Source organism: Mustelus asterias, chromosome 26, assembly GCF_964213995.1.
Source record: "Mustelus asterias chromosome 26, sMusAst1.hap1.1, whole genome shotgun sequence".
Taxonomy (NCBI): domain Eukaryota; kingdom Metazoa; phylum Chordata; class Chondrichthyes; order Carcharhiniformes; family Triakidae; genus Mustelus; species Mustelus asterias.
Window position 1 is genome coordinate 47,558,925 of NC_135826.1, and position 26,547 is coordinate 47,585,471.

Sequence of the window (26,547 nt, forward strand, 5' to 3'; positions counted from 1 at the left end):
TGAAACGCAGACACAGCCAAGAATCTAGGGCAGCAGCACTGCAAATTGTTTAGTACATATTCGAATACAGCTATAGGTAAACTCACTGCTTCCTTGGAAAAGGAAATCCTTTACCGAGTCAATTTTTCTTTTGTTATTCACTTGTGGGACAGCATTTAGTGCCCATCCCTAGTTAGACCATAAGACCATAAGACATAGGAGCAGAATTAGGCCACTCGGCCCATCGAGTCTGCTCCGCCATTCAATCATGGCTGATTTTTTTCTCATCCCCATTCTCCTGCCTTTTCCCCATAACCCCTGATCCCCTTATTAATCAAGAACCTATCTATCTCTGTCTTAAAGACACTTAATGACCCGGCCTCCACAGCCTTCTGTGGCAAAGAGTTCCATAGATTCATCACTCTCTGGCTGAAGAAATTCCTCCTCATTTCTGTTTTAAAGGATCATCCATTTAGCCTGAGGGGTGTGCACTGGAGTTGCCCTTGAGAAGGTGGTGGTGAGCTGCCTTCTTGAATCGCTGCAGTCCATGCTGTGGGTTGACCCACAATGCTGTTAGGGAGGGAATTCCAGGATTTTGACCCAGCGACAGTGAAGGAACAGCAATATATTTCCAAGTCAGGATGGTGAGCGGTTTGGAGGGGAACTTGCAGGTGGTGGTGTTCCCATGTATCTGCTGCCCTTGTCCTTCTGGATGGAAATGGTTGTGGGTTTGGAAGGTGCTGTCTAAGGATCTTTGGTGAGTTGCTGCAGTGCATCTTGTAGATAGTACACACTGCTGCTACTGAGCGTAGGTAGTGAAGGGATTGAATGTTTATAGATGTGGTGCCAATCAAGCGGGTTGCTTTGTCCTGGATGGTGTCGAGCTTCTTGAGTGTTGTTGGAGCCGCACCCATCCAGACAAGTGGGGAGTATTCCATCACACTCCTGACTTGTGCCTTGTAGATGGTGGACAGGCTTTGGGGAGTCAGGAGGTGTGTTACCCGCACAGTATTCCTAGCCTCTAATGAAAGTCAAATGAAAAAAGAGCTGATTGCACTTCTCTTCATCTCAGTGGATTTGCAATCTATCTCATAATGAAAATTAAGCCCTGACTCTCTTAATTTTGATTGGGTTTGCAATTTTTCAAGATGTTCTCCTCTTTGAGTTTCCTCCGGGTGCTCCTGTTTTCTCTCGCACTTCAAAGACGTGCAGGTCAGGTGGACTGGCCAAGCTAAATTGCCTCTTAGTATCCCAAGATGTGTTGGTTAGGGGATTAGTAGGGTAAAGACATGGGGTTGCGGGGAAAGGGCCGGGTTAAGATGCTCTGTCGGAGAGTCGGTGCAGACTTGATGGGCCAAATGGCCTCCTTCTGCACGGTAGGATTCTATGATTCTTTGAGTCTCAGTGAATCATCATGGAATCAGAGAATCCCTACAGTACAGAAGGTGGCCATTCGGCCCATTGAGTCTGTATCGACAACAATCCCATCCAGGCCCTATTCCCGTAACTCCACACATTTAACCTGCTAATCCCCCTGACACTATGGTCAATTTTAGCATGGCCAATCAACCTAACCCGTACATCTTTGGACTGTGGGAAGGAACTGGAGCACCCGGAGGAAACCCACGCAGACACGGGGAGAACGTGCAAACTCCACACAGACAGTAACCCGAGACCGGAATCGAACCCAGGTCCCTGGCGCTGTGAGGCAGCAGTGCTAACCACTGTGCCACATTGCATGTATCTCAGCAAAATGCCTTTGACTGTCAACAAAAAATATGACGCAACAATGATTCCTGCATTGGAGAAATTAGATTTCTTTTTTCAATAAGTTCTGGGAAGAAATTTTTTGTTTTTGAACAAGCGATGTGTTTCTTTTTGAAGGAGCTGGTTTAAAAATGCAGTGGAGATGTCAAACTGTCAGTCAGCAGTTTTATAACTGCAGCAAATCTCCGATTCTCAAAACATAACAAACAACCTTTACATTTGCTCTCCAGATGTAACTGAAGCCCCCAAAAGCCGACTTAGATTCAACAAAGTTAAAATAAAGCCCCTCTCTTCAAGGCTTTACCTGGGTGAGCAGGCCGACCTTCGTGACCTGCACCTGGACTCAGGTAGAAGACTTTCCTTTGGCAGTCGCTGGGCTTGAAAAGACAAGGATTGGTTTACACACACACAAAAATGACAACTGCTTCAGAGTTTAATCCTCTTCTATAAAGATGTTTTTCCTAGTGTTTAAGCCCTCCCTCTCGACTGTTTCTTTATACCTGATCAAACACCGGGGTTGGGGACGGTTGGGGGTGGTGGGGCGGGTGGGCGGTTGGGCAGGGGTCACTGGGAATGTTATTAAGAACCAGAGCGACAGAGACTACACCCCGAATAAAGACAAGCATCGCTACAGATTTTGCACATCAAAGAACTTGATGTGAGAACGGGATTAGGCCATTCGGTCCCTCATGTCTGTCCTGCCTCTCAAAGAGATGAATGGCATTCAGCTGCTTTTGCTTGCTGGCAAAAGTTCTCATTGATCTCAGATTTAAAGTTATCAAATGAGCTTGGATAATTTTTTCTTGTGGGAGAGTGTTCCACACTTCAGGATGAAGAAATGTTTCTTACCTTATCGCCACAATGACTTGACTCTGAGTTGATTTGATTTGATTTGATTTATTATTGTCGCATGTATTAGTATACAGTGAAAAGTATTGTTTCTTGCGCACTATACAGACAAAGCATACCGTTCATAGAGAAGGAAAGGACAAGGTGCAAAATGTAGTGTTACAGTCATAGCTAGGGTGTAGAGAAAGGTCAATTTAATGTGAGGTAGATCCATTCAAAAGTCTGATGGCATTTGGATAGAAGCTGTTAGAATCATAGAATCCCTCCAGTGCAGAAGGAGGTCATTTAGCCCATCGAGCTTACACCGATAACAATCCCACCCAAGCCCTATCCCCATAACCCCATGTATTTACCCTGCTAGTCCCCCTGACACTAAGGGGCAATTTAGCATGGCCAATCAACCTAACCCGCACATCTTTGGAGCATGGGAGGAAACTGGAGCACCCGGAGGAAACCCACGCAGACATGGGGAGAACGTGCAAACTCCACACAGACAGTGACCCAAGGCCAGAATTGAACCCAGGTCCCTGGCGCTGTGAGGCAGCAGTGCTAACCACTGTGCCACCGTGCCACCCGTTCTTGAGTCGGTTGGTACGTGACCTCAGACTTTTGTATCTTTTCCCCGACGGAAGAAGGCGGAAGAGAGAATGCCCGGGGTGTGTGGGGTCCTTAATTATGCTGGCTGCTTCTCTGAGGCAGCGGGAAGGGTAGACAGAGTCAATGGATGGGAGGTTGGTTTGCGTGATGGATTCGGTTACATTCACGACTTTTTGTAGTTTCTTGCGGTCTTGGGCAGAGCAGGAACCATACTGAGCTGTGATACAACCAGAAAGAATGCTTTCAATGGTGCATCTGCAAAAGTTGGTGAGAGTTGTAGCTGACATGCCAAATTTCCTTAGTTTTCTGAGAAAGTAGAGGCATTGGTGGGCTTTCTTAACTATAGTGTCAGCATGGGGGGACCAGGACAGGTTGTTGGTGATCTGGACACCTAAAAACATGAAGCTCTCGACCCTTGATTATGCTGGCTACTTTGCCAAGGGGTAGTGAGAGAGGAAATATTTCCTCTTGTAGAGAAGTCCAGAACAGAACCTTAAAATTAGAGTTAGACAAGAGCTGGAATGTTCCGGCCACTCCTGCCCTGCCGCTGCTGCAGGCGAGGATGGAGGATTTGGCGATTAGCCAGATCTTCGTTCACCGCAACGGAATTAGAGAATTCAATACGGTGTGAACAGCCGGAAGGTTCCTGCAAAGAAGCACTGAGGCTAGAACAATTTCACATTTCAAACCTGATATACTTGGCCTTTTGTCAGACATGGGATTGTTGATTCAAGGTGGTCGAGGGAGTTAGGAGATGGATCAGGTGTGATCTAACTGAACAGCAGCACAGGTTGGAGGGGTTAAATGATCTTCTCCAATTCAATTCTCTTCCCACACCTAACGGTTATTAAGGTAAACCTTTGTCTGTTTTGTTATTCCTGGTACAGGTCGCTGGTCGGTTGCCAGAAGTTTATAGCTTGAGGGGGCGCCATACCACATCAAGCGTGGCTGATCAGGACTCACTCCCACTCTTACCGCCAGCCATTGGCGTGTTTGGAAGGATTTGCAGGTTGACGCACTTGTTTGACGGCACGGTGGCACAGTGGTTAGCACTGCTGCCTCACAGCGCCAGAGACCCGGGTTCAATTCCCGGCTTGGGTCACTGTCTGTGTGGAGTCTGCACGTTCTCCCCGTGTCTGCGTGGGTTCCCTCTGGGTGCTCCGGTTTCCTCCCACATTCTGAAAGACGTGCTGGTTAGGTGCATTGACCTGAACAGGCACCGGAGTGTGGCGACTAGGTGAATTTCACAGTAACTTCATTGCAGTGTTAATGTAAGCCTTACTTGTGACTAATAAATAATAAACTTGACTGCGTTATGAACGTACCTTCCTTGGCCATATAGTGGGACTCAAACCTGGAGCTTCTGGCTCAGAGGCAGGGACGCTATCCTCTGTACCACAACCCTCCAAAGCGATTTTCTCCTGTTTCTGTATTCCTTGGCAAGAAACCCACCAAGAAGTCAATAATTTTTGAGGGGGAGACATTGAAGTTGACTCAACTTAGGGATTAAAGACTTCTGATATGGTGGTTTCCAATTTGATATGTCAGCTACGACTCTCACCAACTTTTACAGATGCACCATAGAAAGCATTCTTTCTGGATGTATCACAGCTTGGTATGGCTCCTGCTCTGTCCAAGACCACAAAGAACTACAAAAGGTCATGAATGAAGCCCAATCCATCACACAAACCAGCCTCCCATCCACTGACTCTGTCTCCACTTCCCGCTGCCTCGGCAAAGCAGCCAGCATAATCAAGGACTCCACACACCCCGGATATTCTCTCTTCCACCTTCTTCCGTCGGGAAAAAGATACAACAATCTGAAGTCACGTACCAACCGACTCAAGAACAGCTTCTTCCCTGCTGCTGTCAGACCTTTGAACGGATCTACCTCGCATTAAGTTGATCTTTCTCTACACCCTAGCTATGACTGTAACGGTACATTCTGCACTCTCTCCTTTCCTTCTCTATGAATGGTATGCTTTGTCTGTATATCGCGCAAGAAACATTACTTTTCACTGTGTACTAATACACGTGACAATAATAAATCAAATCAAATCAAAATTTGGGACAATATTGGAAGAGACAAAGCCTTCACGGAGTAATCCTTTTTTTCCAGTTTTTTTCAGTTTGCTTTCAGACCCAGAGGATTGAATGACTGTTGGAATTATATGTACAGTAGGGTTGAGGTACACTTTCCGCCATGTTGTGGGGATTGGGGGGCGGGCCATGTGGGCAGACATTAATGGGCAAACTGGTCTTTTCCTGTACACCAATATCTATAACCTAACTGAAGGGCTACAACAGAGTTGCCCTGTGAGTACCTGTAGAGTTCTTTTTGAACTAGTTTTGGAGTGGCTAACATGTGGTTTGAGTTGGACACAGCTGGAACTCCCATTTGATAATGCAGGCAAGTTGTAGCACAGTCGCCCGTGACTAATAAATACCAATGTGAAGGCTTGACACTGTTCAGTCCTGCGTGTCGCTCTCCTGTACATCAGATTAGGAATTTTAAAAAAGTATTTGCAAAGTCTCTTCTGGACCGAAACTTCACCCATTTGGATTTAGTCAACATTCTGGATTTGATGGATTGAGGATGAAATCAGACAATTGGAATCTGAAGAAGATCTTTCCAACCTTGGGTTTGAAGGGTTCAGACTGGATTGAATCAATATTTTTCCCCAATGGCCTATTTGTTATTGCTGTCTTTCCGAGGTGGAAGTAAGCCAGGAAGCTCTCAGAGGGTTTGTTCCTGATCTGCACTGAGTGAAGTAACTTCTGCTGGAGATGTAGCCTATTAGCTTCAATGCATCTAGGATACGGAGAAGAGGATGGAAAATCAGCTCGTGTTCATGAGTTTGAGGGGTGCTCATGAAATGCACCCTCACCTCAGTGAGCTCAAGTCCTGATGCAAAGACTTCAGTGTATAATCTAAGGGCGGCACAGCACCAGGGACCCGGGTTCGATTCCAGCCTTGGGTGACAGCCATTGTGGAGTTTGCACATTCTCCCCGTGTCTGTGTGGGTTTCCTCCAGGTGCTCCGGTTTCCTACCACAGTCCAAAGATGCGCAGGTTAAGTGGATTGGCCATGGCAAATGTGTGGTGGTAGGTGACTAGGGCAGAGGAGAGGGTCTGGGTGGGATGTTCTTTCAGCGAGTCGGTGCAGACTTGATGGGCCAAATGGCCTTTTTCTGCAATGCAGGGATTCTATCTAGGCTGACACTCCCACGGAGTGCTCAACTGGTGCAGGTGCTGTCTTTGGGGTGAGACCATAGAGAATGAATAGAATCTCTGTAGTGCAGAAGGAGGCCATTCGGCCCAAAGTGCCTTTACCGACAACAATCCCACCCAGATCCCATGGCAATGCCACACATCTATCCTGCTAATCCCCCTGATGCTAAGGGACAATTTAGCATGGCCAAATCAACCTAACCTATACATCTTTCGGACTGTGGGAGGAAACCGGAGCACCCGGAGGAAACTCATGCAGACACAGGGAGAACATGCAAACTCCACACAGACAGTGACCCAAGCCGGGAATGGTGCTGTGAGGTGGCAGTGCTAACCACTGTGCCACCGTGCCATTCCAGATGTTAAACCATCTGCTCTGTCTCAGCTGGACTGAAGGGCAGAGTCTTCTCCCAGGACCAGCGTTAAAAATAGATTACCTGGGCCAGGATTCCACGGCCCCCTATGCCTTGTGAGATATTATGGTCCCATCTGACTGAATAGAGATTTAAATAGTTCTCCGCAACCGTCACCGAGGAGACACACCGTGGTGATTTGATTTTTATTTGATTTGATTTATTATTGTCACATGTATTAGCATATAATGAAAAGTATTGTTTCTTGTGCGCTATACAGACAAAGCATACCGTTCATAGAGAGGGAAACGAGAGAGTGTAGAATGTAGTGTTACAGTCATAGCTAGAGTGTAGAGAAAGATCAACTTAATGCAGGGTAGGTCCATTCAAAAGTCTGACAGCAGCAGGGAAGAAGCTGTTCTTGAGTCGGTTGGTACGTGACCTCAAACTTTTGTATCTTTTTCCCGAAGGAAGAAGGTGGAAGAGAGAATGTCCGGGGTGCGTGGGGTCCTTAATTATGCTGGCTGCTTTGCTGAGGCAGCGGGAAGTGTAGACAGAGTTAATGGATGGGAGGCTGGTTTGCGAGATGGATTGGGCTTTTGTAGTTCCTTGCGGTCTTGGGCAGAGCAGGAGCCATACCAAGCTGTGATACAACCAGGAAGAATGCTTTCTATGGTGCATTTGTAAAGGTTGGTGAGAGTCGTAGCTGACATACCAAACTTCCTTAGTCTCCTGAGAAAGGAGAGCCGTTGGTGGGGCTTTCTTAACTATAGTGTCAGCATTGGGGGACCAGGGCAGGTTGTTGGTGATCTGGACACCTAAAAACATGAAGCTCTCAACCCTTTCTGCTTCGTTCCCGAGGTGAGGCTGGAACATTCCGGTCCTGGTCGTTGCATCTTGACAGTTTGTGGGACTCGGTTTTGTACGAAATGATTGTCATGATTCCTATCACACAACTGTGACTACAGGAACAATAACATGTACTTTACACAGCATTTTTAACATAATAAACCCGTCCCAAAGTGATCCAGGGGGGTATTGTAAAGCAAAACTTGACGTGGAACCATCTAAGACGATATTAGGCACAGATGACCGAAAAACCTGGTTAAAGAAGTAGGTTTTAAGGAGCCTCTTAACAGAGCAAAGAAAGGCAAAACGTTTCAGGGAAGGGATTTCAGAGCTTGCAGCCTTGGCACCTGAAGGCATGGCCGTGAAGCAACTTGGATTGGGACTGCACAAGGGGTTGTAGTTGAAGGATCTCAAAGATCTTGGAACGTTTCAAGTGAATCTCTCATTTAATTTAGAAGACTACTATGGAATCTGCTTCTACCACCTTTACAGACAGGACATTCCAGATCATCATAACTCATTGCGTAAAAGAAAAATTATCCTCATCTCATCTGTGGTTCTTTCACTAATTAGATTAAATCTGTATCCTTTGGTTTTTACTGGAGTTCAGACGAATGAGGGGGGGATCTCATAGAGACTTATAAAATTCTAATAGAACTAGACAGGGTAGATACAAGAAGGATGTTCCCAATGGCAGGGGAGTCCAGAACCAGGGATCACAGTCTGAGGATTCAGGGTAGACCATTAAGGACGGAGGTGAGGAGACATTTCTTCACCCAAAGAGTGGTGAGCCTGTGGAATTCATTAGCACAGGAAGTAGTTGATGCCAAAACATTTGAATGTATTCGAGAGGTGGCTGGATATAGCACTTGGGGTGAATGGGATCAAAGGTTATGGGGAAAAAGCAGGATTAGGTTATTGATTTGGACGATCAGCCATGGCCGTAATGAATGGCAGAGCAGGCTTGAAGGGCCGAATGGCCTCCTCCTGCTCCTTCCTTCTATGTTTCTATGTTTCCAACTCACCTGAAACAGTTTGTTCTTATAGTTCGTTACTCTGTCCGTAAAAAACCCATATCATTTTGGGAAATTTTCTACTAATTCTCTCCTTCACCTCCTCTCCTTTCTTTACTGTCTCTCCCTAGTTGAGAAGGTGGTGGTGTGCCACCTTCTTGAACTGCTGCAGTCCATGTGGTGTAGTTACACCCAGAGTCCCATTCAGGAGTTTCAGGATGTGACCCAGTGACAGTGCAGGAACAGCGATCTAGTTCCAAATCCTATCTTCCCTATGCTCTAATATCTACTTTTGTGGCTTGGTTCTCTAACTCTGATGTGAAGTGCCTTAAGGCTTTTTAGTGCATTAAAGGCACCAAGTTGTTATTGTTATCGGTGAGGAGGAATAGAAGGTAGAATAACTTAAAAGAGGGAATTTCTTTTTAATCATTGGGATGTGATGAGACTGTGCCTTTAAGAAATACATTTATATCATGTTTCCTATATGGGGTATGTTTAGAATTCAGCCTGTTTTCAGGGTGCTGGTTTGTCTTGGGAAAACCTTTACTGGGAGAGCAAGATAAGTACTCATTTTAGACATGGGTGTTTGTTTGAGTAGAGTTAATGCATTTATGTTTACTTAGGTTCCATCTGGGGTTTTAAAGTTGAGTTTTGATTAGCTTGATTGACAGGGACAGTGTCACATGATTAATAGGAGGAACTAAGCTTGCAGGAAAGAACAGATTTTAGTTTCATTTTAAAATACAAGCAGTTGCTGCCTGGGCTGCCAGATGAAAACAGGGTCTCTCTGTGTCTCTTTCCACAGGCGCTCTGAAAGCTCCAGGCATGTTAACCTAAGTGACAAGCAAGTATGCCTGTGTTTTGCTAACTAACTATAAAGAGGGGTTGAAATCTATAAGAGAAAGATTGCTTGATTGGAACTCATAGTGATAGGTTAGCAGTTAAGAATGTTTAAGTATTGTTCAATTGTTAAAAGTTAAGCTAATTCATTCGTTATAAATAAATTGTGTTGCTAAATAAAGTTTGTTTTGATAAAAGCACCCTGGTTTGTCATTAGAATCACACCTGGATTGAAACATCTTATTTTCACACTAATGCCAAAATAGAAATATAGTTGGGGTCTTGTCTGGCTTCTTAAAGTCCCTTGGAGTTTCTGATCTGATGTCCTAACAGGAATCTCCTTAGAAATTAAATGTCTTTGCGGAGTTATAGGCATCCCCCTTTCCCCAGATAGAAACACAGCAGCTAGATTCAGGTTAAAGAAATAAAGCTTAATGAGACATGAGTCACTGGCTCATAAAAAGTTAAAATTACTTTATGAATAAAGAAACCCAAAAATAGGTTAGTCATAACATACCGCTGGCAAATGCTATAAATAACTAATATTATTTGGGGACTGCGTGCTGTCCTCATGTGAAACTGGGCCTCACCAATAGATCCCTTTATAGAGCCTTAACTTGCTCTCAGAAAGCCCAAGAAGATTAACCAATCAAACTCTCTGAATTTTAGAAATTCTAGCCTGACGCCTGATGTTTAAATCCCACAGCGAGAATAGCTTGATCCCGTGAGGCTGTGCCGAGCTTAGTTCTGGTTATTATTGTTGGAAGTGAAAATGGCCGCGTGTTTTAGCCTCTTACTCAGCAGCGAGCAACTGGACATGAGCGGACGGGAGGTGGGATCGGGAGGGGGCATCACAAGAAGAATTATTACAATTATTATCGCTATTTCCAACACGGAGTGAAATCAACAATTATTCCTATTTGATGATTTTCTATTTTATTGTCTCCCTAGCTTTATCTCTTCCAATCGTACGCTTCTCCGCAGGGCTAGATCCATTTCTGCTTCTAACACAGGCCTCCAATAGTCTGCCCTCATGTTCATTCATCAGTAAGTGTTGGTGGAATACCTGACAGTGAAAGGAATCAGAGGCTAGATTGATTCATTGATCACTCGTACACCACATGGACTGCAACGGTTCAAGAACACGCACACACACACGCACATGCACACATGCACATGCACACGCACACACACATACATGCACTAGCACACACATGTACACACACACACACACGTGCACACACACATGTGCATGAATAAACACACACAAGCATGCGCACACATGAACACGCACATGCACAAATACACACACACACGCACAAACACACACACACAAGCACACACACACAAGTACACACACATACACACACATGCACATACACACAAACACACACATGCATACACACACGCACAAGCATACGCACAAGCACATGCAAACACACACACATGCACACACAGAAACACACATACACACGCACAGAATCACACATGCATGCACACACAGCTGCACACACGTAGACTCATTTGCACACTGAATCACACACACAAAAACACACAGAATCATGCAGACATGCACAGAAATGCACAAATATGAAACCACATACACGCAGAACCTCACACTCACAGGATCCCTTTAATGGATATACATCAGGAGGATCATGTGATCTGATTGCCCAATGGGGAAAGAGCGTGGGGATCTTGGTGCAGAGCGTGGGATTTTGTAGGCAGAATGGATTTTAGATTTGAAGTGGAACATCAGGACAATACTGTAAATAACTGTAATGTGTGTGTAAATAAACCATGACTCTTTGTTGCACTAACTGGTGGTTACCAATCCTTGCACTTACTACACTGCTTTATTCCTTTTAAAAAAATGTTGAACACAGTTATGGAGCCTCTTGGCAAACCTTTTGCCCAGGCAGCCCCTCTACCTGGCAATCTTCCTTGCCAACCATGACTGAAATTCCGATGTGCAGGCAGGCATCTTAAAGGTTTGGTTTTCAGGTGCCAACCCATTGCCGCCCCATACCCTGTACCCAGCCCCATGGCTCCTCCAGACCCTCCGTGGAGAGGCAGTGCCGTAACGTATTGTCACTGGACTAGTAATCCAGAGACACTCTGGGGATGCGGGTTCGAACCCCACCATGCAGATGGTGAAATTTGAATTCAATTTAAAAATCTGGGATTAAAAATCTAAAGATGACCATGAAACCGTTGTTGATTAGTTTCCATTAGTAGGAGAGACTCGGATCCGAGTGCACAGCCTCAGAGTAAAGGGGTGACCCTTTAGAAACGAGATGAGGAGGAATTTCTGCAGCCAGAGGGTGGTGAATCTGTGGAGTTCACTGCCACAGAAGGCTGTGGAGGCCAGGTCATTGAGGGTATTTAAGACAAAGATATTTAGATTCTTGATTGGTAAGGGGATCAAAGGTTACGGGGAAAAGGCGGGAGGATGGGGTTGAGAAACTTATCAGCCATGATTGAATGGCGGAGCAGACTCGATGGGCCGAATGGCCTAATTCTGCTCCTATATCTTATGGTCTTATGGATTGTTGTAAAAACCCATCTGGTTCACTAATGCCTTTTAGCGAAGAAAATCTGCCATCCTTATCTCATAGAAACTTATAAAACTCTAACAGGGTTAGGCAGGGTAGATTCAGAAAGAATGTTCCCAATGGTGGGGGAGTGCAGAACTAGGGGGACTTAGTTTGAGGATCGGGGTAAACCTTTCAGAACTGAGATGAGGAGAAATTTCTTCACCCAGAGGGTGGTGAATATGTGGAATTCACTACCACAGAAAATAGTTGAGGCCAAAACATTGCCTGATTTCAAGAAGAAATTAGATATAGCTCTTGGGGCTAAAGGGATCAAGGGATATGGAGGGAAGAGGGGGGATCAGGATATTGAATTTGATGATCAGCCATGATCAAAATGAATGGTGGAGCAGGCTCGAAGGCCTACTCCTGCTTCCAGCTTCTATGTTTCTATGTCTCTACTTGGTGTGGCCTACATGTGACTCCAGATCAGAGTCTGATTCTTAAATGCCCTCGGGCATGGGCAATAAACGCGGGGGCAGCCAGCGATACCCACGTGAACAAATCTTTAAAAACGCTAACCTGTAACGCACACACAAATAAACATTAACACACACACGAATACATGTATACATGTACATTCACACACACTCTTTCCCTGAGACGGAGATGTATTCCTTGCCACCTGTTAAAGGGCCTCATTTTTAAATATCCACTGAGACCAGTTTATGGGAAATATTTCATTGGGTCTCCTCCCACTTTAGCTCTCATGAATGGCTCCATTCTGCCACCAGCTCTCAATAGATACATTATTACCTCGCCTGTAACTCGACAGAATCTATCCATCATCAGAACATCTTTGTGTCAGGGAGCCTGCGTGTGGAAAACATTCGCAACTTAAACACACGGCAGCTTGCGAGTGGAAGGGTTTATTTCCCCCTTTGCAGCTGACTAAAGGCTAACGTTTAAACTTATTCTGTGATGGTGGGGAGGGGGAGGGGTGGCTCGCTGGAGTGGGAGGGGCCACTTTCTTGGTCTCACCCCCCCCCCCCCAACCGCCACCCCCCCCACCTCCTCTGTGGGCCATTGACGGGCTGGACTGAGGTGGGCAAACAAAACGTTCAGACTGGCAGCGCTGGCCCGACCTGGAGGAAGGATGCTTCACGTTGCATCTCGGGGAGCTTTGCAGGGCTGTTCTCTCAGTGGAGAATCCATTGAATCTACTGAATCATAGAATGTGCGGAAGGAGGTCATTCAGCCCATCGATTTTGCACCAACTCTCCGAAAGAGAACCTTACCCTGCCCAAAACCCACCCCTCCACCCTATCCCCCTAACCGCGCATTTCCCTAGGCCTATCCACCTAACCTAAACATCAGTGTAGGTTATACAAGATTCTGAAGGGCATGGACAGAGTGAGATAGTCAGAAGCTTTTTCCCAGGGTGGAAGAGTCAATTACTAGGGGGCATAGGTTTAAGGTGCAAGTTTTAAAGGAGATGCACGAGGTAAGATTTTTACGCAGAGGGTGGTGGGTGCCTGGAACCCGCTACCAGGGGGGGTAATGGAAGCAGATACGATAGTGAGTTTTAAGGGGCGTCTTGACAAATACATGAATAAGATGGGAATAGAGAGAAATGGTCTCCGGAAGAGTAGGGGGTTTTAGTTCACACGGGCAGAATGGTCAGTGCAGGCTTGGTGGGCCGAAGGGGCTCCTGTGCTGTAATTTTCTTTGTTCCTTGTTCTTTGCTCTTATCACTTTTGAGCATACCTTTTTAAAGGTTCCCTGATGCAAACTAGGGCTTATGATTTCTCTAAGGTGCCGTGTACATTACCTCTTTCTAGCCCACTTTATAAGAGGAGCTTGACATACCTAACCTCGCAATGGCACTGGCCACATTGTTTTGGCAGATAAGGCAAAGGAGAATCCAAAGAGCTTCTACAAATACATAAAGGGCAAAAGAGTAACAAGGGAGAGAGTAGGGCCTCTTAAGGATCAACAAGGACATCGATGTGCGGATCCACAAGAGATGGGTGAGATCCTAAATGAATATTTCTCATCAGTATATACTGTTGAGAAAAGCATGGATGTTAGGGAACTTGGGGAAATAAATAGTGATGTCTTGAGGAGTGCACATATTACAGGGAAGGAGGTGCTGGAAGTCTTAAAGCGCACCAAGGTAGATAAATCCCCGGGACCTGATGAAGTATATCCCAGGACATTGTGGGAGGCTAGGGAGGAAATTGCGGGTCCCCTAGCTGAGATATCTGAATCATCGATAGTCACGGGTGAGGTGCCTGAAGATTGGAGAGTGGCAAATGTTGTGCCTTTGTTTAAAAAGGGCTGCAGGGAAAAGCCTGGGAACTACAGGCCAGTGAGCCTCACATCTGTGGTGGGTAAATTGTTGGAAGGTATTTTGAGAGACAGGATCTACAGGTATTTAGAGATGCAAGGACTGATTAGGGACAATCAACATGACTTTGTGAGTGGAAAATAATGTCTCACAAATTTAATTGAGTTTTTTGAAGGGGTAACCAAGAAGGTAGATGAGGACAATGCAGCTGATGTTGTCTACATGGACTTTAGCAAGGCCTTTGACAAGGTACCGCATGGTAGGTTGTTGCATAAAGTTAAATCTCATGGGATCCAGGACGAGGTATCTAAATGGATACAAAATTGGCTTCTTGACAGAAGCCAGAGGGTGGTTGTAGAGAGTTGTTTTTCAAACTGGAGGCCTGTGACCAGTGGTGTGCCTCAGGGATCATAGAACATAGAACATAGAACAGTACAGCACAGAACAGGCCCTTCGGCCCACGATGTTGTGCCGAGCTTTATCTGAAACCAAGATCAAGCTATCCCACTCCCTATCATCCTGGTGTGCTCCATGTGCCTATCCAATAACCGCTTAAATGTTTCTAAAGTGTCTGACTCCACTATCACTGCAGGCAGTCCATTCCACACCCCAACCACTCTCTGCGTAAAGAACCTACCTCTGATATCCGTCCTGTATCTCCCACCACGAACCCTATAGTTATGCCCCCTTGTAATAGCTCCATCCACCCGATGGTGCTGGGCCCACTGTTATTTGTCATTTATATTAATGATTTGGATGAGAATATAGGGGGCATGGTTAGTAAGTTTGCAGATGACGCCAAGATTGGTGGCATAGTGGACAGTGAAGAAAGTTATCTCCAATTGCAACGGAATCTTGATCAATTGGGCCAGTGGGCTGGCGAATGGCAGATGGAGTTTAATTTAGACAAATGCGAGGTGATGCATTTTGGTAGATTGAACCAGGGCAGGACTTATTCAGTTAACGGTAGGGCGTTGGGGAGAGTTACAGAACAAAGAGATCTCGGGGTACATGTTCATAGCTCCTTGAAAGTGGAGTCACAGGTGGACAGAGTGGTGAAGAAGGCATTCAACATGCTTGGTTTCATTGGTTAGAACATTGAATACAGGAGTTGGGACGTCTTGTTGAAGTTGTACAAGACATTTGGTAAGGCCACACTTGGAATACTGTGTGCAATTCTGGTCACCCTATTATAGAAAGGATATTATTAAACTAGAAAGAGTGCAGAAAAGATTTACTAGGATGCTACCGGGACTTGATGGATTGAGTTATAAGGAGAGGCTGAATAGACTGGGACTTTTTTCTCTGGCGCGTAGGAGGCTGAAGGGTGACCTTATAGAGGTCTATAAAATAATGAGGGGCATAGACAAGGTAGATAGGCAATATCTTTTCCCAAAGGTAGGGGAGCCTAAAACTAGAGGGCATAGGTTTAAGGTGAGAGGGGAGAGATACAAAAGTGTCCAGAGGGGCAATTGTTTCACACAGAGGGTGGTGAGTGTCTGGAACAAGCTGCCAGAGGTAGTAAAAGAGGTGGGTACAATTTTATCTTTTAAAAAGCATTTAGATAGTTACATGGGCACTCTGGGTATGGAGGGATATGGGCCAAATGCGGGCAATTGGGATTAGCTTAGAGGTTTTAAAAACAAAAGGGCGGCATGGACAAGTTGGGCTGAAGGGCCTGTTTCCATGCTGTAAATCTCTATGACTCTATGACATAAAGGGTATCAGATACAGGCTTTTGTCAGGAATTAACCCAGGAATGGAGTCGGGAATCCTGGAAATGGGATCTGTCAGCTATTTACAAAGGGCTCAGTGTCTGCATGGTGGCTCAGTGGTTAGCACTGCTGCCTCACAGTGCCAGGGACCCGGGTTCGATTCCGGCCTCAGGTCACTGTCTGTGTGGAGTTTGCACATTCTCCCTGTGTCCGGGTGGCAAATGTTGTGCCTTTGTTTAAAAAGGGCTGCAGGGAAAAGCCTGGGAACTACAGGCCAGTGAGCCTCACATCTGGTGCTCTGGGTGCTCCGGTTTGCTCCTGCACTCCAAGGATGTGTGGGTTGGATGGATTAGCCATGCTAAATTGACCCTAGTGTCAGGGGGATTATCAGGGTAAATATATGGGGTTATGGGAATAGAGCCTGGGTGGGATTGTGGTTGGTGCACAATATGGGCTGAATGGCCTCCTTCTGCACTGCAGGGATTCTATGATTCTATGGCTTGAGAGTCACAGAATCCCTACAGTGCAGAAGATGCCATTTGGTCCATCAAGTCTGCACCAACTCTGACAGAGCATCTTGCCTCGGCCCTATCTCCCACCCTATCTCTCCAACCATGCATATTAACCATGGCCAATCCACCTAACCCACACATCTTTGGACTTTGGGAGGAAATCGGAGCACCCGGAGGAAACCCACGCAGACACAGGGAGAACGTACAAACTCCACACGGACAGTGACCCGAGGCTGGAATCGAACCCGGGCCCCTGGCGCTGTGAGGCGGCAGTGCTAACCATTGTGACACCGTGCCGCCCAGGTCAACGCGACTCGATGTAAATCTAGGCCTTAACCCATGTGCCAGTGAGGTACAAGCTACAGGCTGACCCTGAATGTATGAAGAGCTGTTAAGAGAGTGTGGTGAGTAGGTTGGCTGATTGCAATGAATGACAGCCCAGTTACTCAGCGCAAGCAAGCTGCAGGGATTTAACCAAAGATCATTTCCCACAAGTCTGCCTCTGCCAGATCAGAGCGGGTTGTGATTAATGTAACCTCAACAAGCAAAACCTTTTAACTTTCTACACAATCGCAACCCTCCAATTATGGTTTCTCTCTCTCTCTCACGATCGGGCCTGCGCAGCCTACAAAGGGATCAGTTACTCTGGACAAGCCTGAATCAGAGGCTTGCAGTGTGCGCGCCGATCTCAGCTATCGCCTCTCTTTCAAGAGCTTCACAAGCGGCAATTATGGGCTTGTTTGTCAAAGGGATACAGAAAGAGGCCCAACCTCTCGCCACGGACAGCAGCCTAGAGGCAAGAAGGAAACAACAGATAGCAAACAAATTGTTCTGTAATGACTACTGAGTTATTGCTCGACCCAGCTGCCAAATCTGACTGTGGATCTTTAAAGACTTTATTAGACAATAAAGGATAATTGTAGGGATGGCAAGCTGCACTAAAACACCTAGTTGTTTCTCCCGCATTATGCTTCACATTGAACAGTTCTACTTCTGCAGGCTTGTCCACACTCTTGTTTTTCATGCACACTGTTGGCACAGTGTTTAGCATTGCTGCCTCACAGCGCCAGGGACCCCGGTTCGATTCCCAGTTTGGGTCACTGGCTGCGTGGAGTTTTCACGTTCTCGCCATGTCCGCGTGGGTTTCCTCCAGGTGCTCCGGTTTCCTCCCACAGTCCGAAAGACGTGTTGGTTAGGTAGATTGGCCATGCTAAATTCTCCCTCAGTGTACTCGAACAGGCGCTGGAGTGTGGCAACTAGGGGATTTTCATAGTAACTTCATTGTAGTGTTAATGTAAGCCTACTTGTGACACTAATAAATAAACTTAAACTTTAACTGTTTACAACATACAGATTCTGTGCCCCCCCCCCCCCGCAAGATCTCGCCACACATTGCGCCGTCCCTCTTAGGGGGTTTTAGTTAAGTCGGGCAACATGGTCGGTGCAGGCTTGGAGGGCCGAAGGGCCTGTTCCTGTGCTGTAATTTTCTTTGCTCTTTGGTCCATTGCTATGGCGCCTAAGGTACCTGTTCCTCTCGGTGGCTCACCTAAGACAACTGCAGTGAGTGTTGTGGGGGAAAAATTTGCCAACTGAAGAGGGTTGGTCTGGGGGGGTTTCCCCAACCTGGTTGTGTTCTCGCTGGTGGGGGCTGGGGGCTGTGTCAGGATCTCTGTAATTTCTTTAACATATTTCCATCACAGCTGTTTCATTCACCCACCTGTACCTAAGGTCACCATTGCAGATGTCAAAACAGCCTTCTCAATGGCCAATCCATGGAAAAACCACTATGGATTGCAAGAAACTACAAAGGGTTGTGAATGAAACCCTGTCCACCACGCAAACTAGCCTCTTATCCAGTGGCTCTGTCTACACTTCCCGCTGCCTCGGCAAAACAGCCAGTATATTCAAGGACCCCACCCACCCCAGACATTCTTTCTTCCACCTTCTTCCGTCGGGAAAAAGATACAAAGTCTGAGGTCACGCACCAACTGACTCAAGAACAGCTTCTTCCCTGCTGCCATCAAACTTTTGAATGGACTTACCTTGCATTAAGTTGATCTTTCTCTATGCCCTAGCTATGACTGTAACACTACATTCCGCAGCCTCTCGCTTTCTTCTCTATGGACGGTATGCTTTGTCTGTATAGCGCGCAAGAAACAATACTTTTCACTGTATATTAATACATGTGACAATAATAAATCAACTCAAATCACTGAATGGTAACCAGTAGTTTTAAAAACTTACCAACAATCTAGCAACCTCATTGCTTCTGTCGCCGATACTGGTTAATTAAGTTTAGTTATTTTGGGTTAAGTGGTTAACGAAGGCAGCTAGCTTCTGAGGCGCCTTCAAAAAATAAGTACAGCTTTCTGTGTCAACAAAGCTGAGTTATCCTGCGTGCTTGTAAAATCTCACGCCTGGTGATAGCAGCGGCAGTAAATTCCTCATAATATTTTTGAAATTAAATATTAAACACGATTTCCACAGACCTATTAACCCCCAAAGTGCTGAATGTTTTACGTAGCTTTCAGTGCACCAGTCGACTTTGCTCTGTGCCCTTCTATATGACGTGTGAGAGTTTTCTCTAGGTTTGATTGCTTCCGAATTTGACACCGACTTACCTGCTTACAGTAGGATCCGGTGGCAGGCAGAGCTTCTTAACACACTTGCCTCTCATTGCAAGGCAGTGCTATTTTGCCCAGGATAATAATTATATATATGTGTGTTCGCTCGCTGGCCTTGCTGGCTCTCCGTTTGACAATGTCTCAATTTATAGATTCTCTCCATGTTCTTGCCCCCTCCCTGCCTCTCAAATGTTCTCCAGATCTGTAACCCTCAGAGATCTCTGCACTCCTAGAGTCATAGAGGTTTACAGCACGGCAACAGGCCCTTTGGCCCAACTTGCCAATGCCGCCCTTTTTTTAACCTAGTCCCAATTGCCCACACTTGGCCCATATCCCTCTATACCCATCGTACCCATGTAACTGTCTAAATGTTCTTTAAAAGACAAAATTGCACCCGACTCTACTACTACCTCTGGCAGCTTGTTCCAGGCACTCACCACCCTCTGTGTGAAAATATTGCCCCTCTGGACCCTTTTGTATCTCTCCCCTCTCATCTTAAACCCATGCCCTCTAGTCTTAGACTACCCTACCTTTGGGAAAAGATGTTGATTATCTCGCTGATCTATGTCCCTCATTATTTTATAGACCTCTATAAGATCACCCCTAAATCTCCTACGCTCCAGGGAAAAAAGTCCCAGTCTATCCAGCCTCTCCTTATAACTCAAACCATCAAGTCCCAGTAGCATCCTCCAAATCTAGCTTCGAGCACATCCTGACTTTCCCCCCAACATTTTTGGCCATTTTTATTTTATTCTTTCGTGGGAGATGGGCATCGCTGGCAGGCCTGCATTTATTACCCTAGTTACCCTTGAGAAGGTGGTGGTGAGCTGCCTTCTTGCAACGCTGACACAACTGAGTGGCTTGCTTGGCCATTTCAGAGGGCAGTTAAGAATCAACCACATTGCTGTGGCTCTGGCGTCACATGTAGGCCAGAGCGGGTAAGGATGGCAGATTTAAGTTTAAGTTTATTTAAGTTTATTTATTAGTGTCACAAGTAGGCTTACATTAACACTGCAATAAAGTTATTGTGAAAATCCCCTAGTCGCCACACTCCGGCGCCTGTTCGGCTACACTGAGGGAGAATTTAGCGTGGCCAATCCACCTAACCAGCACACCTTTCGGACTGTGGGAGGAATCTGGAGTATCCGGAGCTCGGATATTCCCCACATTGATCTCTCTACCAGTCCTTCTTCCTTTAAGATATTCTTTAACACTTTCACCAAGGATTTCGTTACCTGTCCTAATATCCCATTATGTGGCTTGGTGCCAAAACATGTTTGATACATGGTCTTGTGAAGTGATTTGGGGTGCTTTACGTATTCAAGTGGTATATTGAAGCAAGTTACTGTTGTTGCAGTGTATATCTCTCACACTTCAGATGTCCCCATTTAAAAGGATTGAAAATATATAAAATTAGAGTGTTGCTGAAAAAGAAACATTTGACCAAAGCTTTTCCTCTTGCACTCATCAGGACAGCTGCAAGAATGCCAAATTTCAAAGGGAGCAACAATTTATACTGCGTGAGAAAAGGGTGCTGATTGGCTGGCAAGTTGCCTTTGATTGGTTGAGGTGTTGTCATGGAGAATGCACCAAGATACAATTGTTCTTCAGTCTTTTCCTTAATTCCAAATGGTGCAGTGCCTGAACTCATTCCTTTCACCTGCAAAGGACAGGTTCCTGTGTACGAATAAAGGTAGCTTCCAGCAAACGTAAGTGAGTCACATTCTGAGCTCGACTGATAACATTGAAATGATTGTTGGTGTAATTCTTAGCACATTTGGGGTTGGTCAGCAGGTGCTGTCCAATCACGGAATCACATCTAACATTCAACACAGCTGAATACTACAGCAAATTTATATCTTAGATTGTGGGCTGCTACTTTTGTTTCGAAAGTCATTTTTATTTCTCTTCAAGAGGTCCACTAATATAATCCATGCGTAATCATCCCCTTGCACATTGGGAGTTTTCAAAGCACCTCATATAATGCACAGGAGTGTGGTCGGAAGTCTGGTGATCAATGTTCCCTTTAAGCTGCATACTTGCGTGACTATGCACAATGTTGGTGGCATGGTGGCACAGCGGTTAGCACTGCTGCCTCACAGACCCAGGGACCCGGGTTCGATTCCCAGCTTGGGTCACTGTCTGTGTGGAGTCTGCATGTTCTCCCCTGTGTCTGTATGGGCTTCCTCCATGTGCTCTGGTTTCCTCCCACAGTCCGAAAGACGTGCTGGTACTAGATATTAAGATGTGGAGATGCCGGCGTTGGACTGGGGTGAACACAGTAAGAAGTCTCACAACACCAGGTTAAAGTCCAACAGGTTTATTTGGTAGCAAATACCATAAGCTTTCGGAGTGCTGCTCCTTCGTCAGATGGAGTGGAAATGTGCTCTCAAACAGTGCACAGCGACACAAAATCAAATTACAGAATACTAATTAGAATGCGAATCCCTACAGCCAGCCAGGTCTTAAAGATACAGACAATGTGGGTGGAGGGAGCATTAAACACAGGTTAAAGAGATGTGTATTGTCTCCAGACAGAACAGCTAGTGAGATTCTGCAAGTCCAGGGGGCAAGCTGTGGGGGTTACTGATAATGTGACATAAATCCAACATCCCGGTTGAGGCCGTCCTCATGTGTGCGGAACTTGGCTATCAGTTTCTGCTCAGCGACTCTGCGCTGTCGTGTGTCGTGAAGGCCGCCTTGGAGAACGCTTACCTGAAGATCCAAGGCTGAATGCCCGTGGCTGCTGAAGTGCTCCCCCACAGGAAGAGAACAGTCTTGCCTGGTGATTGTCGAGCGGTGTTCATTCATCCGTTGTCGTAGCGTCTGCATGGTTTCCCCAATGTACCATGCCTCGGGACATCCTTGCCTGCAGCGTATCAGGTAGACAACGTTGGCCGAGTTGCAAGAGTATGTACCGTGTACCTGGTAGATGGTGTTCTCACGTGAGATGATGGCATCCGTGTCGATGATCCGGCACGTCTTGCAGAGGTTGCTGTGGCAGGGTTGTGTGGTGTCGTGGTCACTGTTCTCCTGAAGGCTGGGTAGTTTGCTGTGGACAATGGTCTGTTTGAGGTTGCTTTTTGTTTGAAGGCAAGAAGTGGGGGTGTGGGGATGGCCTTGGCGAGATGTTCATCTTCATCAATGACATGTTGAAGGCTCCGGAGGAGATGCCGTAGCTTCTCCGCTCTGGGGAAGTACTGGACGACGAAGGGTACTCTGTCCACCGTGTCCCGTGTTTGTCTTCTGAGGAGGTCGGTGCAGTTTTTCGCTGTGGTGCGTCGGAACTGTTGATCGATGAGTCGAGCGCCATATCCTGTTCTTATGAGGACATCTTTCAGCGTCTGGAGGTGTCTGTTGCGATCCTCCTCATCCGAGCAGATCCTGTGTATTCGGAGGGCTTGTCCATAGGGGATGGCTTCTTTAACGTGTTTCGGGTGGAAGCTGGAGAAGTGGAGCATCATGAGGTTATCCGTGGGCTTGCGGTACAGTGAGGTGCTGAGGTGACCGTCCTTAATGGAGATGCGTGTGTCCAAGAATGCAAACGATTCCGGAAAGTAGTCCATGGTGAGTCTGATGGTGGGATGGAACTTGTTGATGTCATCATATAGTTGTTTCAGTGATTGTTCACCATGACTCCAAAGGAAGAAAATGTCATCGATGTATCTAGTGTATAGCATCGGTTGATGGTCCTGTGCGGTGAAGAAGTCTTGTTCGAACCTGTGCATGAAGATGTTGGCATATTGAGGTGCGAATTTGGTCCCCATGGCTGTTCCGTGTGTCTAGATGAAGAACTGGTTGTTGAAGGTGAAGACATTGTGGTCCAGGATGAAGCGGATGAGTTGTAAAATTGCATCTGGAAACTGGCAGTTGACGGCATTGAGTACTGAGGCCGTTGCAGCAATGCCATCATCGTGGGGGATGCTGGTGTAGAGTGCCGAGACATCCATTGTGACGAGGAGTGCTCCTGGTTCAACTGCTCCATGTGCGCTGAGTTTCTGTAGGAAGTCCATAGTGTCACGACAAAAGCTGGGGGTTCTTTGTACAATGGGTTTCAAGATGCCCTCGACATAGCCAGAGAGGTTCTCGCACAGGGTTCCATTGCCTGAAACGATGGGATGGCCGGGTGTGTTTGCCTTGTGTATCTTTGGGAGGCAGTAGAGATCTCCAACGCGTGGAGTATGTGGGATGAGAGCACGGAGGGTGTTTTGAAGGTCCGGATCAAAGGTTTTGATCAGAGTGTTGAGTTGACGGGTGTGTTCTTTGGTCGGATCTGTGGGTAACTGTCTGTAGTGTTCCTCGTTGTTCAGTTGTCGGTACACTTCTTTGCAGTAATCCGTTCTGTTCAGTATGACGATAGCCCCTCCTTTGTCTGCTGGTTTGATGACAATGTTGCGGTTGGTCTTGAGAGCGCAGATGGCATTGCATTGTGCTTGGGTCATGTTCGGTGCTGTCTTGTGAGTGCGGCTGATGAATTTGGTGTTGACGCACCTCCTGATGGCTTGGGCATACATGTCAAGTCGAGGGCAGCGGCCTTCCGGAGGAGTCCAATTCGACTCTTTCCTCTTCGGTTGCACTGTGGATCTCTCTGTCTGCAAGACGTGCCGGATCATCGACACGGATGCCATCATCTCACGTGAGAACACCATCTACCAGGTACACGGTACCTACTCTTGCAACTCAGCCAACATTGTCTACCTGATACGCTGCAGGAAAGGATGTCCCGAGGCATGGTACATTGGGGAAACCATGCAGACGCTACGACAACGGATGAATGAACACCGCTCGACAATCACCAGGCAAGACTGTTCTCTTCCTGTGGGGGAGCACTTCAGCAGTCACGGGCATTCAGCCTTGGATCTTCAGGTAAGCGTTCTCCAAGGCGGCCTTCACGACACACGACAGCGCAGAGTCGCTGAGCAGAAACTGATAGCCAAGTTCCGCACACATGAGGACGGCCTCAACCGGGATGTTGGATTTATGTCACATTATCAGTAACCCCCACAGCTTGCCCCCTGGACTTGCAGAATCTCACTAGCTGTTCTGTCTGGAGACAATACACATCTCTTTAACCTGTGTTTAATGCTCCCTCCACCCACATTGTCTGTGCCTTTAAGACCTGGCTGGCTGTAGGGATTCGCATTCTAATTAGTATTCTGTAACTTGATTTTGTGTCGCTGTGCACTGTTTGAGAGCACATTTCCACTCCATCTGACGAAGGAGCAGCACTCCGAAAGCTTATGGTATTTGCTACCAAATAAACCTATTGGACTTTAACCTGGTGTTGTGAGACTTCTTACTGTATTAGATATTAAGGACAGGTAACCAAAAGCTTGGTGAAAGTGTTAAAGAGCATCTTAAAGGAAGAGGGATGGGTAGAGAGGTCAATGTCGGGAATATCAGAACTCCGGGTACTCTAGTTTCCTCCCACAGTCCAAGGATGTGCTGGTTAGGTGCATTGACTTTGCTAAATTCTTCCTCTGTGTACCCGAACAGGTGCCGGAGTGTGGCGACTAGGGGATTTTCACAGTAACTTCATTGCAGTGTTAACGCAAGTTTACTTGTGACACTAATAAATAAACCTTAAACTTATGCAGCAACTGCACAGGCCGATCCCAAACTGACTTTGAAAAGACTACGCATGTGGCAATGTTACAAAGATTGGAGGTACTGAACTTTGAAACCGACAGACTCTGCACAACAAATACAATTTAGAGGGAGCTTTGGAGTTGATTCTTAATGGCGGCTTTGTATGCTAGCAATGTCCAAGAAATAAAAATATTGACACAGTTTTCTAAATGGGAAAATGCTTAGGAAATTGGAAACACAAAGGGACTTGGGAGTCATTGTTCAAGATTCTCTTAAGGTTAACGTGCAGGTTCAGTCAGCAGTTAGGAAGGCAAATGCAATGTTAGCATTCATGTTGAGAGGGCTAGAATACAAGAGCAGGGATGTACTTCTGAGGCTGTATACGGTTGTGGTCAGACCCCATTTGGAGTATTGTGAGCAGTTTTTGGCCCCATAATCTAAGGAAGGATGTGCTGGCCTTGGAAAGGGTCCAGAGGAGGTTCACAAGAATGATCCCTGGAATGAAGAGCTTGTCGTATGAGGAACGGTTGAGGGCTTTGGGTCTGTACTCATTGGAGTTTAGAAGGATGAGGGAGGATCTTATTGAAACTTACAGGATACTGCGAGGCCTGGTTGGGGTGGATGTGGCAAGGGTGTTTCCACTGGTAGGAAAAACTAGAACCAGAGGGCACAACCTCAAACTAAAGGGACGATCCTTTAAAACAGAGATGAGGAGGAATTTCTTCAGCCAGAGAGTGGTGAATCTGTGGAACTCTTGCCGCAGAAGGCTGTGGAGGCCGGGTCATTGAGTGTCTTTAAGACAGAGATAGATAGGTTCTTGATTAATAAGGGGGTCAGGGGTTATGGGAAAAAGGCAGGAGAATGGGGATGAGAAAAAGATCAGCCATGATTGAATGGCGAAGGAGATTCGATGGGCCGAGTAGCCTAATTCTGCTCCAATGTTTTATGGTCTTATATAAAGCTCTGCTGAGGCATCTTCTGAGGTACAGTGTTTGATTCTACACACTGTGATGCGCGATATAACTCACGAGGCTAGAGATGCTCGAGGAAATAAAGGCTTTTATTGACTACTACAATAGAGCTACCATATATAATACACAATCCCAGACTGAAGGGTCCCAGACAGAGCAGTGACCTTTATACCTCTCCCAGGAGGCGGAGCCCGACTGGGATGTACCATAATAACTATATTACAGGTAGAACAGCCCAACCCTAACCCCACCAGTAACATGTAGAACAGCCCAACCCTAACCCCACCAGTAACATGTAGAACAGCCCAACCCTAACCCCACCAGTAACATGTAGAACAGCCCAACCCTAACCCCAACAGTAACATATATACAGACTCATAGTACTGGCCAGACCCTGGCTCAGTACTACCTGGTGGGAACCAACGATGGTTCACTACACACTGCACCTCAGTAAGGATATTGGCCTCAGAAAATCGGCAGTGCACTTTCGGCAGAAAGGTACTGGGCTCATGGTTCAAAGATGACAACAGGTTGCATGGACTGAGCTTGTGTCGTTTGAGTAGAGAAGATTAGGGATGATCTCACTGAGGTGTTTCAGATGCTTCAAGGATTTAATAAGGTAGGTGGAAACTGTTTTCTCAGGTTTAGGGAGGGGGCAGGGTGGGGGGGCGTGTTTGTGGATTACAGACTAAAGGGACCTAACAAACTTAAAATTAGAGCTAAGTTGTTTAGGAGTCAGATCAGGCAAGTCAGACATGGGATAGTACAAATCTG

The 26,547-nt window shown here is 46.3% G+C and overlaps 1 protein-coding gene across 2 annotated transcripts in view; it reads right to left on the reverse strand.

Annotated features, from left to right (window-relative positions):
* The window catches only part of LOC144479679 (repulsive guidance molecule A-like), a 123,100-nt gene that overhangs the window by 77,551 nt on the left and 19,002 nt on the right, over positions 1-26,547 (reverse strand). Inside the window, exon 3 of one of the 2 annotated variants that reach the window (XM_078198694.1) lies at positions 2,051-2,123. The exons of the other annotated variant lie outside the window; for it this stretch is intronic. The gene's annotated coding sequence lies outside the window, so the exon portion shown is untranslated. The remainder of the gene's footprint in view (positions 1-2,050; positions 2,124-26,547) is intronic. 2 annotated transcript variants of the gene reach the window in all.